Source organism: Rutidosis leptorrhynchoides, chromosome 1 (assembly GCF_046630445.1).
Source record: "Rutidosis leptorrhynchoides isolate AG116_Rl617_1_P2 chromosome 1, CSIRO_AGI_Rlap_v1, whole genome shotgun sequence".
Classification (NCBI taxonomy): domain Eukaryota; kingdom Viridiplantae; phylum Streptophyta; class Magnoliopsida; order Asterales; family Asteraceae; genus Rutidosis; species Rutidosis leptorrhynchoides.
The window spans coordinates 183,394,874-183,412,054 of NC_092333.1; positions in this window are offsets into that span (position 1 = coordinate 183,394,874).

Consider the following 17,181-nt stretch of genomic DNA (forward strand, 5'->3'; position numbering starts at 1 on the left):
AGTGTCTTGAAGTCTTTCAAAAGTGTATGAATACATATTAAAACACTACATGTATATACATTTTAACTGAGTCGTTAAGTCATCATTAGTCGTTACATGTAAGTGTTGTTTTGAAACCTTTAGGTTAACGATCTTGTTAAATGTTGTTAACCCATTGTTTATTATATCTAAAGGGATGTTAAATTATTACATTATCATGATATTATGATGTATTAATATATCTTAATATGATATATATATATATATACAATTAAATTTTGTTATAACGATAATCGTTACATATATGCCTCGTTTCGAAATCCTTAAGTTAGTAGTCTTGTTTTTACATATGTAGTTCATTGTTAATATACTTAATGATATGTTTACTTATCATAATACCATGTTAACTATATTTATATCCATATATATGACATCATATAGTTTTTACAAGTTTTAACGTTCGTGAATCACCGGTCAACTTGGGTGGTCAATTGTCTATATGAAACCTATTTCAATTAATAAAGTCTTAACAAGTTTGATTGCTTAACATGTTAGAAATACTTAATCATGTAAATAACAATTTCATTTAATATATATAAACATGGAAAATTTTGGGTCACTACATTTTACATATTAGACACAAGTAACTTAAATGAATATACATATGAGTTCAGATCAAAAATCCCTTAGCTTGATTATATTAATTACTTTACGTAAGATCGACTTATAGGGACAGTACCGTTAGGTTTGACAAACCTCTCCCCAATGCATGGGGTGCTTATTCTGTTGTAACTTGTACACTTGATCGGTGTATGCTTAGAAAGGGTAGAAGGAAGACGCGTAGCGAATGAGCTATCCGCAGGTTAAAGTCTTATAATCAAGTGCTCATGAGAAATGTATACTTTTACGAAGCTTACAAAGAAATCTCGTGGCCTAACTTACGATAAATGTTAACAAAGAGTTATTACACTGAATACTGTTTTTCAGATTGTGCTTTATGCTACTTAAACCTGTGGTTTACGAACTAGAAACTAGACATGGTAACGTCTACAAATATTTGAAATAAAACCTTTTTGATGTCACACACAGTTGAAACTTGACATCGCTGATTTCAAACAACTAACACTTCACGTTGTTGTATGCAAACTTTTGACATTAAACCTTGGTGGTTTCATACTGATAAATGTTTACTGATTTCTAAATATTAATTTTCAGATACCGATTACGGATAAATGATTTTGATAACTGATTTTTGACAAACGATTTATGGAAATTGGTTTTTGAAACATATGACGAACTATTACTTATACCTACAAATTCACTCAACTTTATGTTGACCCGTTTTGCATGTTTTATCAAAGGTATTAATTGCTTCCGCTGTAGAAATTTGCTGTTAAGTAGAAGTCAAGCCAAGCACTGGGACCAGAGTTAACATCACCGTTAATGGATTTTGACGGGGTGTTATACGACCAGACAAGTTTAAATTCCAAACAAAACTCAAACCTAGGTTGAACTTCAAAAGCAATCCTCTAGCATAATTAAAGGGGAAAAATCCCTAATCCGCAAGCTTACCCTTGCCCTTATCGACACCAGAACCTAAAAATCGTAAACAACGAGAGGGTAAGCAAAACGCTTAGTGAATGAAACAATTATACATATACATATATAATATACTTATTTGCAAACACTTACTCACGTACCGCATATATGCAAGCAACTTAATTAGCACACAATCTCAATATACAAGTTCACGTCCTCAATATGTCACAAACTAGCATAGTCAATAGCATATAATATAAATAATGCTCAAGTAATCCACAAACACCATATGATTAACCATAATCGCATCATGGTGCTACTGGCTCTTTAGTTCACACCATACACATTTGTCATGATGCTACTGGCTCTTTGGTTCACATCACAACTTGAGTCATACTCATGCTAAGGCGCTACCGGCTCTTTGGTTCGCACCTTAACAACTAGTGCTATAGTGTTACCTGCTCTTTAGTTCACACTACAACACACGTGCCATGATGCTACCGACTCTTTGGTTCACATCATAATACCAATTCACACATGCTATGGCACTACCGGCTCTTTGGTTCATATCATAACAGATAAATAAATATACTATATACATACGTGTATAATTATTCTACTCACCTTTTAACCGAAGAGTGAAAGTATGCAAAATAAGTTCCTTAACCGTCAATGCAATTTACCTATTACATTAACATAAATCAACACACATCTGAATGGAACTCTCGACCCGCCCAAATAGACATTTAGTGCAAATGTTACCCATTTGCACTTACAATGCCATCCTTAGGCTTAAATCACCAATAATCACTAAAACTAGTGACCATGGCCATAATCCGTTTGCTACTTGAGATGCTCAGGAAAGAGCAGTTGTACGCAAAATTTTCGAAGTGTGACTTCTGGCTGCAAGAAGTTCAATTTTTGGGTCATATCGTAGGTGTCAATGGTATTCAAGTTAATCCTGCGAAGATAGAAACGGTTAAGAAATGGGAGACGCCTAAGTTGCCAACGCAGATTCGGAAATTCTTAGTTGTCGCCGATTATTATAGGAGATTCATTGAGGGATTTTCTACCATTGCCTGACCGTTAACAGCATTGACTCACAAGGGTAAGAAGTATGAGTGGACTGAGCAACATGAGTCTGCATTTCAGTTGTTAAAACAGAAATTGACTACTGCTCCGATTTTGTCTTTATCCGAAGGGAATGAAGATTTCATGATTTACTGTGATGCTTTACAACAGGGTTTTGGTTACGTGTTGATGCAGCGGAAGAAAGTGATTGCTTATGGATCACGATAACTGAAGGTACATGAACAAAATTACACGACACACAATTTGGAACTTGGTGCTGTGGTCTTTGCACTGAAGATGTGGAGACATTACTTGTATGGTACTAAGTTTACTGTTTTCACAGATCACAAGAGCTTGCAACATATCTTCGATCAGAAACAGCTCAACATGAGGCAGAGACGTTGGGTAGAACTACTAAACAACTACAACTGCGAGATTCGCTATCATCCTAGCAAGGCTAATGTGGTTGCAGATGCCTTGAGTAGGAAAGAGAAGGCTAAACCTCTCCGAGTTAGAGCACTGAACATAACTGTCCGAACGAACCTTACTTCTCAGATACGTGTTGCACGAATTGAAGCATTGCAAGAAGGGAACAATATTACTGAGTCACTTAGAGGACTGGATAAGAAATTTGCCATCCGAGAACATGGAACTTGATACTTCATAGACAGAATCTGGGTACCGAAATTTAGCGGATTAAGGGAACTAGTGCTAGATGAGGCACACAAGACAAGATATTCTATTCACCCTGGATCCGAAAAGATGTATCAAGATCTTAAGACATTGTACTGGTGGCCTAATATGAAAGCTGATATTGCTACCTATGTTGGTAAGTTCTCGACATGTGCTAAGGTCAAAGCAGAACATCAGAAACTGTCAGGACTGCTGACACAGCCAGAGATTCCCTAGTGGAAATGGGAATGTATTGCTATGGACTTCATTACTAAGTTACCTAATACCGTGGGAGGTTACGATACTATTTGGGTTATTGTTGATCGTCTCACTAAGTCATCTCATTTTTGACCGATTAAGGAAACATATAAGATGGAGAAGTTGGCACAGATTTACTTAAAAGAAGTGGTATCCCGACATGGTGTGCCGATATCCATTATTTTCGACAGAGATAGCAGATTTACATCTAGATTTTGGAAAACATTGCAGAATGTAATGGGAACCCGTTTAGACATGAGTACAATGTATCACCAAAAAACCGATGGCCAGAGCGAGAGAACCATCCAAACATTATAAGACAAGCTGAGGGCATGTGTTATCGATTTCAAAAATGGATGGGATAAACATCTACCACTAGCTGAATTCTCGTACAACAACAGTTACCACGCGAGCATAAAGGTCGCACCTTTTGAATCACTTTACGGCAGAAAGTGTAGATCTCCCGTATGTTGGACTGAACTTGGGGCTAGTCAATTGACTGGTCCTGAGGTCAAGCACGTAACAACTGAGAAGATCGTACAGATACAAGGGATACCGAAAATGGATCGAAGTCATCAAAAGAGTTATGTTGACGTTAGAAGGCGAGATTTGGAATTTCAGGTTGGAGACAAAGTCATGCTCAACGTATCACCTTGGAAGGGTGTAGTGCTATTTTGTAAACGAGGCAAGCTAAGTCCAATATATATTGGACCATTTGAGATTACCGAAAGAATTCGACCGGTAGCGTATAGACTGAGACTATCGCAAGAACTCAGCGAAATTCATGACACTTTCCATGTTTATAACTTGAAGAAATGCTTAACGGATGAAAGTCTAGTGATTCCTTTAGAAGAGATACAAGTTGATCCTAAGCTTCATTTTGTTGAAGAACCTGTTGAGATCATGGACCGTGAGGTCAAACGGTTAAACAAAAGTAGAATCCCGATAGTTAACGTTCGATGGAACGCTTGTAGAGGACCAGAATTCACGTGGGAGCGTGAAGGTTAAATGAGACAAAAGTATCAGAAACTGTTTCCCGAGGAGACAACTTCGGCGGACGTGAACTAAAATTTCTGGACGAAATTTTCAATAACAGGGGGGGTAATGTAACAACCCTACATTTCCCGTTACTATCGTTACTTGTCTGTTAATTATTTAACGGTAATTACGTAGAACTTTATGTGTTTAAATGATTTAAATGCATACATGATCCTAGTGGATTACTTGAATTAATATGTTTATATTTATTGATGAACTTATTTCGGATAATAAAATACTTTGAAAACGACACGATTACGATAATCGCATAGAAAGCCTTTCAGTTTACGGAGCTCAAAAATTTGAACAAATAATTATTTTTAATAATTATTAGCTTTATGAAAAACTTATTTAATTTATTATTTATTTAATAAGTTAATCCCGGTGGATTGCGTTTCAACGATCGGTTAACGTTCCGAGGACCCGGTACTATTAACGGCACTCGAAACGGACCACGCGCATACAAGAGATTAGATAAAATGAGCCCGAGAGCACCCTAGTGGGCCCCATCAGCCGAATCCATGTCCCCACCCCTTATTATTTTGTTTTGGGCTTATTTGTTACTAGTGTATGTGATTAGGCCCTAAACTAACTTACTACTTAAATAAAACACTGCATCAAATAAACCCTACTTTATTTTCAGTAGAATTTTTCCCGCTCCTGGCCTCCTTCATCGTCGACCATCACCATCACTAATCCCACCATCAAAAGTTGTTATTTACTAAAACCTTCAACATCAAAGTTGTTCCTTTGATCACTTTCTACACGCTAGTACCAATTGATTGTGTTTTTGAGGTATAAATCACTAAGTCTAATCTTATAAAATCTGATTTTATTCAATTACATAGTGTATAAGAGTCTAGTGCTCAATTGATTTTGATTGCATGCGTTGTTAGTCGTTATTTTGCGCAATTGATGTGTTTTGATGTAATCACGAATTGGTTTGCTAGGAATCTGATTAAATGAGTTTATCTACTGTTAATATAATGTATCTAGATGAATATATCTCAAAAAATTGATAAATTTGGACTTTGGTTTTTCATATATTCGTTACCGTATGCGTAAGTTATGATCAATTGAAGTTTTGTTAGGGTTTTGCATGCAATACGAATTTTCTGGTGTTATGCTTTATGAATGATCTATTGAAATGTTAGACACTGAATTCCTTGTTAAAAATCACTCAAGTTAGACTTAAGAATCATGTTAATTTATTTTGTATAGCTCTCGATATGATTAAACGAATATTGGTAACTCGTATTGAGCTGAAACTGACTTCATGTGCACGCTAAATGACCTTATATGAACTAGAAAGTCTTTGAGACTTTGATCTTCTGGAATGTTGTTATTTAGATGTTCATAAACATATCTCATTTGTATGATGGCTTCTGAAAACATTGTTTGCTATGTGGTATATGCATCACCAAATGACATGTCTGGAATGCTGTCCAAAACAGAAGGTCTGACTTTCGGGAATAAACTGTACAAAATGGCTACATGAAAGTGTTTGATTATTTTATTATTGAAAATGTGTCTAGAGTCATCTCCAATTGGGCGTTCGTTAATATCTATTTTCTAAATTAAATGAGAATTTTTCTAAAACTTCTGCGCGTGTTGAAACTGATTTGGTAAACCTTAACTGCACCTTATCTGAAACCCAATTTGTAGACATCGTATGAGGCCCTGGCTAGGCTTTTTATAAATTTTTATGAGTCTAGTTATGGTCTAGAGTTTTCCATATTGCCATGACTTATGTGCTATGAATTATGCTCGTTGTTTGCAAGGTGTGCGTAAATTCAATGCTATGCGATAAACTATGAACGTATATTTGACAAACTGTGAGCTAAAACATGTTAGTTGACTTAAGATTGACATGTTGAACAAGATTGCATGACCTAATGACATGGTTACTTTAGTTGACCACTTTGGTTTAACTTTGGTTGACTTTTGCTGACTTGCATGAACTAGTTGACTTTTGCTTACATGATGAGTCAGTCTGAGCACTAAGACTACGCGTACACTATGGGTTGACATAGTGTGACTTATGTATTTACTTAAGGTAATCTAATTGATTAGGTTGCGTTATACGGTTGTGATCGTCCAGCTACCGTACTGTTTTACTAAGAGTTTGCTGTGCATTTTCAAAGGTGAGTCAACAGTCCTATTTTCATTAACATTTTTGGGGTGAGATACATGCTGTTTTTGAAACTGATTCTTAAATTATTTCAAATTGTTTTACATATTAGGCACGAGTAACTTAAACGAATATACATATGAGTTCAGATCAAAAATCCCTTAGCTTGATTATATTAATTACTTTACGTAAGCTCGACTTATGGGGACGGTACCATTAGGTTTGACAAACCTCGCCCCAACGCACGGGGTACTTATTCTGTTGTAACTTGTACACTTGATCGGTGTATGCTTAGAAAGGGTAAAAGGAAGACGCGTAGCGAATGAGCTATCCGCAGGTTAAAGTCTTATAATCAAGTACTCATGACAAATGTATACTTTTATGAAGCTTACAAAGAAATCTCGTGGCTTAACTTACGATAAATGTTAACAAAGAGTTATTATAGTGAATACTATTTTTCAGACTGTGCTTTATGCTACTTAAACCTGTGGTTTACGAACTAGAAACTAGACATGGTAACGTCTACAAACATTTGAAACAAAACCTTTTGATGTCACACACAGTTGAAACTTGATATCACTTAGGAACATATAAATAACAATATACCAGAAGACCAAAGTCTCAAAAAATTTCTAGTTCATGTGAGATCATTTAGCGTGCATACGAAAACAGTTTCAGCTCAATACTAGTCATCAATATTCGTTTAATCATATCTAGAGCTATACATAACCTTTTAACATGATTCAAAAGTCCATTTTGCATGATTTTTAACAAGGAATTCAGTAGATAGCATTTGAATGACTCATTCATAAAGCAAAAAAATCAGAAAATTCGTATTATATGCAAAACCCTTTCGAAAACTTCGATTGATCATAACTTATGCATACGGTAACGAAAATATGCAAATCCAAAGTCCAAATTTATTAATTTTTCGAGATCTATCCATCTAGATACATTACAAGATCAGTACATAAAATCATTCAATCGGATTCATGGAAATTAAATTCGTGATTCATACAAACGACATCAATCGCGCAAAATAACGACTAGCAACGACTCTAAAAGCAATCAATTGAGCACTAGTCATTAATACACTATATAACTGCATAAAATCAGATTTAAAATAATTAGGGTTAGTGATTATACCTCAATCGATCAATTAAACGACAATACTAGACGTAGAACGATGCGTAGAACAACTTTGATATTCAAGCTTTTGTGTAATTTTGAGTTGTGAGTGTGTGTATGTGTGTGTGTGTTAGTCGACGGCCACAAGAAAGGGAGGGAGAGAAGAATGTCGACTAGCAGAGAGAAAATAATGAGGGTTTCTAGTTTAGGATTTCTATTTATAGTCTAGATTAGGCCCTAATTTAATCCCTAATTAAACATAAGCCCAAAGTTTGGTCCACAAGGGGTATGTGGGGGAGGGTTCTTCCGAATGGCCCAATGAGGGGGTTCCTGGGCTCATTTTGCTTATTTGCTTGTACGCACGTGGTCCATTTCGAGTGTCGTTAACCGTACCGGGTCTCCAAAACGTTAACTAGTCATTGAAACGCAATCCACCAGGTTTAACTTATTAAATAAATAATAAACTAAATATGTTTTTCATAAAGTTAATAATTAGTGCACATCCGCTGAAGTCATCTCCTCAGGAAACAGTTGCGGATACTTTAGTCTCATCTGGTCTTTACTCTCCCATGTGAATTCTGGTCCTCTACAGGCGTTCCATCGAACTATAACTATCGGGATTCTGCTTTGCTTTAACTGCTTGATCTCACAGTCCATAATCTCAACAGGTTCTTCGACAAAATGAAGCTTAGGATCAACTTGTATTTCTTCCAAAGGAATTACTAAACTTTCGTCTGATAAGCATTTCTTTAAGTTAGAAACATGGAAAGTGTCATGGATTTCGCTGAATTCTTGTGGTAGTAAAAGTTTGTACGCTACCGGTCCAATTCTCTCGGTAATCTCAAATGGTCCAATATATCTCGAACTTAGCTTTCCTCGTTTACCAAAACGCACTACACCCTTCTAGGGTGATACCTTGAGCATGACTTTGTCTCCAACTTGAAATTCTAAATCTCGCCTTCTAACGTCGGCATAACTCTTTTGTCGACTTCGAGTCATTTTCAGCCTCTCTTGTATCTACACGATCTTCTCAGTTGTTTCATTTATGATCTCGGGTCCAGTCAGTTGACTATCCCCTAGTTCAGTCCAACATACGGGTGATCTACACTTTCTGTCGTAAAGTGCTTCAAAAGGCGCTGCCTTTATGCTAGCGTGATAACTGTTGTTGTACGAGAATTCAGCTAGTGGTAGGTGTTTATCCCATCCATTACCGAAATCAATAACACATGCTCTTAGCATGTCTTCTAGCATATGTCCTATCACATGTGGGGACGCATCCCACTCAGTGCCTTCCCAACTAACCGCCTGGTGACCACTGAGTGTACCTCAGACACTAATTTTACGGCCATACCTCTCAGCAAAGCCAACCATATTCGGACCGCGAGGAGTAAGAGCCAATGCTTCGTCACAGGTAACACTGTGAGAACCCCCTCTACGATTAATCCGATGACACATCTTAAACCAGCTCTGATACCACCTATCATACCCCGTCCAAATCCATCTGGATGAAGTCATCAACATTTGGTCCCATTGCGAGGTACTATCCTAAGTATTCCATGAGCGACTCCATGTAATATCTTTAAAATGAGCAAATGCACAGCGGAAGATTTCTTTCATACCTGAGAATAAACATGCTTTAAAGTGTCAACCAAAAGGTTGGTGAGTTCATAGGCTTATCGTAACCAATCATTTACATATTTTAATAGACCACAAGATTTCATTTTTATATCACACATAACCTGTGTAATAAAATAGTACGCATAACCTACGAATTAAAATTCATTCATATGGTGAACACCTGGTAACCGACATTAACAAATGCATCTAGAATATTCCCAAATATACAGGTACACTCATCTATATATAAAATCAAAGTACTAAAGCATCCATAACCTGGATGAGGTTTGTTAGGCCCGATAGATCTATCTTCAGGATTCGCGTCAATTTGGGGGTCTGTTCCCAAATTCTTAGGCTACCAAGCTAAAAGGGTGATATCCGGTATAATAATTCAACCATAGAATGTAGTTTCAAGTACTTATGTCTATTTCGTAAAACAGTTATAAAAGCAGCGCATGTATTCTCAGTCCTAAAAATATATATAAAAAGGGAGTAATGAAACTCATTATACGATATTTTGTAGTAAAAATATGCATACGACTGAACTGAACAATTGCTGGTTGGCCTTGGATTCACGAACCTATATCAGGTATATTTATTAATACATATAATGAGCATGTAATAGTAATCAAACTATTTTCTATATTAATTATATATCATATTACTTATAGTAATATATTTGTCATTTGAAATATTATGTATATCTATATATATGTTATATTAATATTATACATTTAAGTATTTATTTTTATATAATATTAATAATAATATTTATATATCTGATTAAAATATATTTATTTCTTATATTTAATTTAAGTAAAATTATATGATAATAAATAATAACATTTTATTATAAAACAAATAGTATGTAATATTTATATATAGTTACTATATATGTCTTAGATATATTTTTATATAAATAATTTTTGGTTTGTTAAAATAATGATTTTAATAATACTAAAATAGTGTTAATAATAATAATAATAATAATTAGATTTAATAATGTAAATATTAATTTTGACAATTATACTATTCATTTATTTGTAGTAGTAGTAATAATAATAATAATAATAATAATAATAATAATAATAATAATAATAATAATAATAATAATAATAAAAATAAAAATGACTACCTTAAATGGGAAAGGCTTTAAAACAAATAAACTACCCCAGCCCGGGCTCGAACCCGCAACCTCCCGCTAACCCGTTAACCCCTTTAACCATTCCTCTATCACTTCATTTATGATTTTATTCCCGGTTTAATTCTATTAAACCTATCTAACTAATTCCATCTTCTTCTTACTTAACTAAATTACCATAATCTTTTTATGTCATTCGATTATTGTCATCCCCATAATCCATTAACCTCATCACTCAATTTTTTTCGTGTCATCATCATGATCATAATCAAAATTAAAATCCTAAATATTTCATCATTGTGACCTCACACTATCATCATCCCATATAACGTCATAATCACTATCACTATTGTAAATATGATCGAGATATAACAGAACGTCTTCACAAGCATCATCATTATCATTTATCATGTATCATCATATACATCATTCTCTATCATTATAAACAAAATTTCTTAACCTCCTAGCATCAAAACAGCTTCGGCCCAACTTAAACTATTATCTCGGCCCAATTCTTGTATGTCCAACTGAATTAATGAAACCCAACATGTTTACTAGCCCAATGGACGTACTTGCTCCGGCCCAAATAATTAAAACAAATTCAAGAGCTTAAATTTCTAATCCTAATCGGTGTAGGGTTCAGTTTAACAAGTACCAAATAAAGTGTAACCTAATGGCAGACAACAAATGGACAGGAGCACGTTTCCTCTTTATCACCATATGTTTATTTAATTAACAAGTGGGGTTTAAATTTTAGGTGTTGTCGATTATAAAGGAAAAAAAATGAAACACTCATCTTCATCATTGTTACTGTCACGAAACCAGAAAAAAAGAGAGGTAGCAGGAGCAGTCTAATCTTCGTCATTTTCACTTAAACAGGAGCAATGACAGATGGTGGTGTGCTCAGCCCGTTAGCTAAACCGGAAGTGCAGCAGTTTGGAGTGTGGTTCATTGGTGGTGGTTTCTTGGTTGTGTAGGGTCTCGTATAGCATCACAAAAGAAAACGTGTTCGGTTTGTTTATGTTAGAATTATAGACAGGAACAAAAGTGAGTGTTTGGGTCAATTAAACAGAAAATGAAACAGGCGTAGCAGCTGCTGTATAGAAAGTAGTTATAAGTTGGTTGTTTTCGATTCAAAACAGAAATATAATAGTGGTGACGGTTGTGGTGTGTTCACGGTTGAAGATGAGGTGTTAAGGTGGCAGTTTAAAGCTTGGTGGTGGTTTCTCTCGATGGAGAAGAAGGTGAGCTAAAGCATTCGCAGGTGGTCTCGTTAGTGAGGGTTCAAAAGGTGGGTGTTGAATGGGTTGTTGATCCTTGATGAGAAAATAGGAAACATGAGAATGATGGGTTTTATGATGTAAGGTGAAGGTTTGGTTCAAGGTTTGATCAAATCTTGTTTTGTGGTGTTCATATGTGGTTAAATGGGTGATGGCTGGCGACAGTTTAAAACAGGAACAAAGTAGCGAGTAACAACTGTTCAGAAGCACTCATTTATAGCAGAAACAAGGGTGATTTGCGATGGTTTTGCTTGGATAGGAAAAGTGTAATAGCTGCAGTAATAGTGATCGGGGAAGTGGTGTTCTCGGGCAAGAATGTAAGAGAGAAAAATAGTAGCTCGATGATGGTCATGGTGAGTTGTGGTTTTCGATTGACAGAAACGAGGAAGAATGAGAAATGGGTGTGGTTCAATATGTAAATGCATAGGTGTATAGATAATATATATAGAATTAGATTAGATGGTAGTGGTGAGGCTTATCTAAACAAAACAAGGATCATTAATAGAAGTGGGTTCACGAATGAAGATGAGAGAGTGATGGTTTATGATGGATGAAGGTGGTTCAGGGAAGTGATGATTCGGGTGTGGTTAAACAGAAAGAAGATGGAGTAAGGTTGTATATGTATATGAGTTTATATGCCTATATGCATATATATAAATATATACTTATATGTGAAAAAGGATGACAATGATGTAAAACAATAATCATCCGTGAATCTGAATGTCAATTCCCAAAAGTAATCCAATCAAGAATAGTAATAGATATCGTAGGAGGTTTTGTCTAGTTAGAAGAATAATAAAATTAGTGAGTTCTTATCATTAGTATGTATATGTATATAACTATAATAGATATGTATTGAAATGTCCCGTTCATATTGATTATAAACGTTCCATATTAATTGATTTCGTTGCCAGGTTTTGACCTCTATATGAGACGTTTTTCAAAGACTGCATTCATTTTTAAAACAACCATAACCTTTATTTTATCAATAAAGGTTTTAAAAACATTACGTAGATTATCAAATAATGATAATCTAAAATATACTGTTTACACACGACCATTACATAATGGTTTACAATAGAAATATATTACATCGACATATGTTTCTTGAATGCAGTTTTTACACAATATCATACAAACATGGACTCCAAATCTTGTCCTTATTTTAGTATGCAACAGCGGAAGCTCTTAGTATTCACCTGAGAATAAACATGATTTAAACGTTAAAAAAATGTTGGTGAGTTATAGGTTTAACCTATATATATAAAATCGTAACAATAGACCACAAGATTTCATATTTCAATACACATCCCATACATAGAGATAAAAATCATTCATATGGTGAACACCTGGTAACCGACATTAACAAGATGCATATACAAGAATATCCCCATCATTCCTGGACACCCTTCGGATATGATATAAATTTCGAAGTACTAAAGCATCTGGTACTTTGGATGGGGTTTGTTAGGCCCAATAGATCTATCTTTAGGATTCGCGTCAATTAGGGTGTCTGTTCCCTAATTTTTAGATTACCAGACTTAATAAAAAGGGGCATATTCGATTTCGATAATTCAACCATATAATATAGTTTCATGTACTTGTATCTATTTTGTAAATCATTTATAAAACATGCATGTATTCTCATCCCAAAAATATTAGATTTTAAAAGTGGGACTATAACTCACTTTCACAGATATTTCCTTCCTCGGAAATAAGACTTGGCCACAGATCGATTCATGAACCTATACAAATATGTACATATATATCAAAGTATGATCAAAATATAATTACAACCATTTTTATTATGTTTTAAAGATTTGAGTGTATTAAGTCAGCTGTCCTCGTTAGTAACCTACAACTAGTTGTCCACAGTTAGATGTACAGAAATAAATCAATATATATTATCTTAAATCAATCCACGACCCAGTGTATACACGTCTCAGGCTAAATCACAACTCAAAGTATATATATTTTTGGAATCAACCTCAACCCTGTATAGCTAACTCCAACATTACTGCATATAGAGTGTCTATGGTTGTTCCAAATAATATATATACATGGGTCGATATGATATGTCAAAACATTTGCATACGTGTCTATGGTATCCCAAGATTACAAAATATATTAGAATACATGTATAATACAATATAAGTTAGCTAGGATATGATTTGTATAGATTTGTTAAACATTTCCCGTAGCTAAAAAGATCAAAAATATCCAATTTTGTTTTACCCATAACTTCTTCATTTTAAATCCGTTTTGAGTGAATCAAATTGCTATGGTTTCATATTAAACTCTAATTTACGATTCCAAACAGAAAAAGTATAGGTTTATAGTCAGAAATTTAAGTTACATGTCAATTACTAAAGAGGTAGTCATTTCCGTCGAAAGAACGACATCTTGATGACCATTTTGAAAAACATACTTTCACTTTGAGTTTAACCAAGATTTTTGGATATAGTTTCATGTTCATATGAAAAATCATTTTCCCAGAAGAACAACTTTTAAATCAAAGTTTATCATAGTTTTTAATTATCCAAACCAAAACAGCCCCCGGTTTCACTACGACGTCGTATATCCGATTTTATGGTGTTCATCGTGTTTCCAGGTTTTAAATCATTAAGTTAGCATATCATATAGATATAGAACATGTGTTTAGATGATTTTAAAAGTCAAGTTAGAAGGATTAACTTTTGTTTGCGAACAAGTTTAGAATTAACTAAACTATGTTCTAGTGATTACAAGTTTAAACCTTCGAATAAGATAGCTTTATATGTATGAATCGAATGATGTTATGAACATCATTACTACCTCAAGTTTTCTGGATAAAACTACTGAAAATGAGAAAAATGGATCTAGCTTCAAAGGATCCTTGGATGGCTTGAAAGTTCTTGAAGCAAAATCATGACACGAAAACAGTTCAAGTAAGATTTTCACTCCAAATAAGATTGTTATAGTTGTAGAAATTGAATCAAAGTTTGAATATGAATATTACCTTGAATTAGAAAGATAACCTACTGTAAATAACAAAGGTTCCTTGATCTTAGATGATTACTTGGAATGGATTAGAAAGCTTGGAAGTAGACTTGCAAACTTGGAAGTATTCTTGATTTTTATGAAACTATACTTATGAAATTTATGAAGAACACTTAGAACTTGAAGATGGAACTTGAGAGAGATCAATTAGATGAATAAAATTGAAGAATGAAAGTGTTTGTAGGTGTTTTTGGTCGTTGGTATATGGATTAGATATAAAGGATATGTAATTTTGTTTTCATGTAAATAAGTCATGAATGATTACTCATATTTTTGTAATTTTATGAGATATTTCATGTTAGTTGCCAAATGATGGTTCCTACATGTGTTAGGTAACTCACATGGGCTGCTAAGAGCTGATCATTGGAGTGTATATACCAATATTACATACATCTAAAAGCTGTGTATTGTACGAGTACGAATACGGGTGCATACGAGTAGAATTGTTGATGAAACTGAACGAGGATGTAATTGTAAGCATTTTTGTTAAGTAGAAGTACTTTGATATGTGTATTGAAGTCTTTCAAAAGTGTAAGAATACATATCAAAACACAACATGTATATACATTCTAATGGAGTCGTTAAGTCTTCGTTAGTCGTTACATGTAAGTGTTGTTTTGAAACCTTTAAGTTAACGATCTCAATTAATGTTGTTAACCCAATGTTTATTATATCAAATGGGACGTTAAATTATTATATTATCATGATATTATGATGTATGAATATCTCTTAATATGATATATACATTAAAATATCGTTACAACGATAATCGTTACATATAAGTCTCGTTTCGTAATTCTTGAGTTAGTAGTCTTGTTTTTACATATGTAGTTCATTGTTAACACACTTAATGATATATATAAATATCATTTTATCATGTTAAATATAGTGTATCAATATCTTAATATGATACATATATATTTTGTAGACGTTATCATAACGATAATCGTTATGTATCATTTCGAGTTTCTTAACTTAGTAATCTCATTTCTTATGTATATCACACATTGTTAATATACTTAGTGAGATACTTACTCATCATAATCTCATGTCAACCATATATATACATACATATATATACATATACATATATATATATATATATATATATATATATATATATATATATATATATATATATATATATATATACCACAACATGTAGTTTTTACAATTTTGTAACGTTCGTGAATCGCCGGTCAACTTGGGTGATCAATTGTCTATATGAAACTTATTTCATTTAATCAAGTCTTAACAAGTTTGATTGCTTAACACGTTGGAAACATTTAGTCATGTAAATATCAATCTCAATTAATATATATAAACATGGAAAAGTTCAGGTCACTACATGTAAGGATATATATATAATATAAAGATAGTTAGATTATGATAGATATAGATAGGTAATATAAAGGTAGATTCCTAAACAAATTTGAATCACAAAGTAAAAAGGAAAATTTAGTGATGATTTGCGTTGGTGATTTGAAATAGGCAGATACTCGAAACAAGAAATAAAGAATGATGAGTTTGGTTTTTGTTCAAGTGTGTATGCATGTCTTCAAATATATAGATATATTATAATTATATAATATAATATGAATTGAAATTGAGATGAGATAGTGGAAGGAAAGAAACAATAATCAAACAGTGACCAAACAGTAATCTTAATTATTTTTACTGATCAATCAACTGAGAATATAAATATATAATATAATAATAATTATAACATAATTTAAAATATAAACGTGTAAATTTTTAGCCGCCGTCTACTATTTCATTCATGGACTGAAATTTGTACTCCGTCTTTAATTAGTGGCGGATAAAAGATTTTCAGAAAAAAACCCAAATTCTAAAATTAAATTCCTTTAATTATTTCAGTCATTATCGTATAATATTGATCATTAATGATTAAATAAGAATTAAATCACTGTCCGCGCTTGATCACAGGTACAATATATAAAGTTTTAAAATTTATCAAATTAGATTCTAAATACATTTTTAATAAGCCTATCATTTATATCACTCATTTTCGGATCACCGTTTATCTTTAAAATCACATAAGTTCATTTTGAACTTGTTTAATATTAATCAGAACATCAAACGAGTATTACAATTACTTAATATTTATTTTTAATATACTATTATTTATATATAGATATTTTTAATATACTATTATTTATATATAGATATGTTTTTAAATAATAATTATTATAATATCATATTTCATAACAACAACATTTAATATTTCAAATTATACATCCAATTATTATTTATATATATATACACAC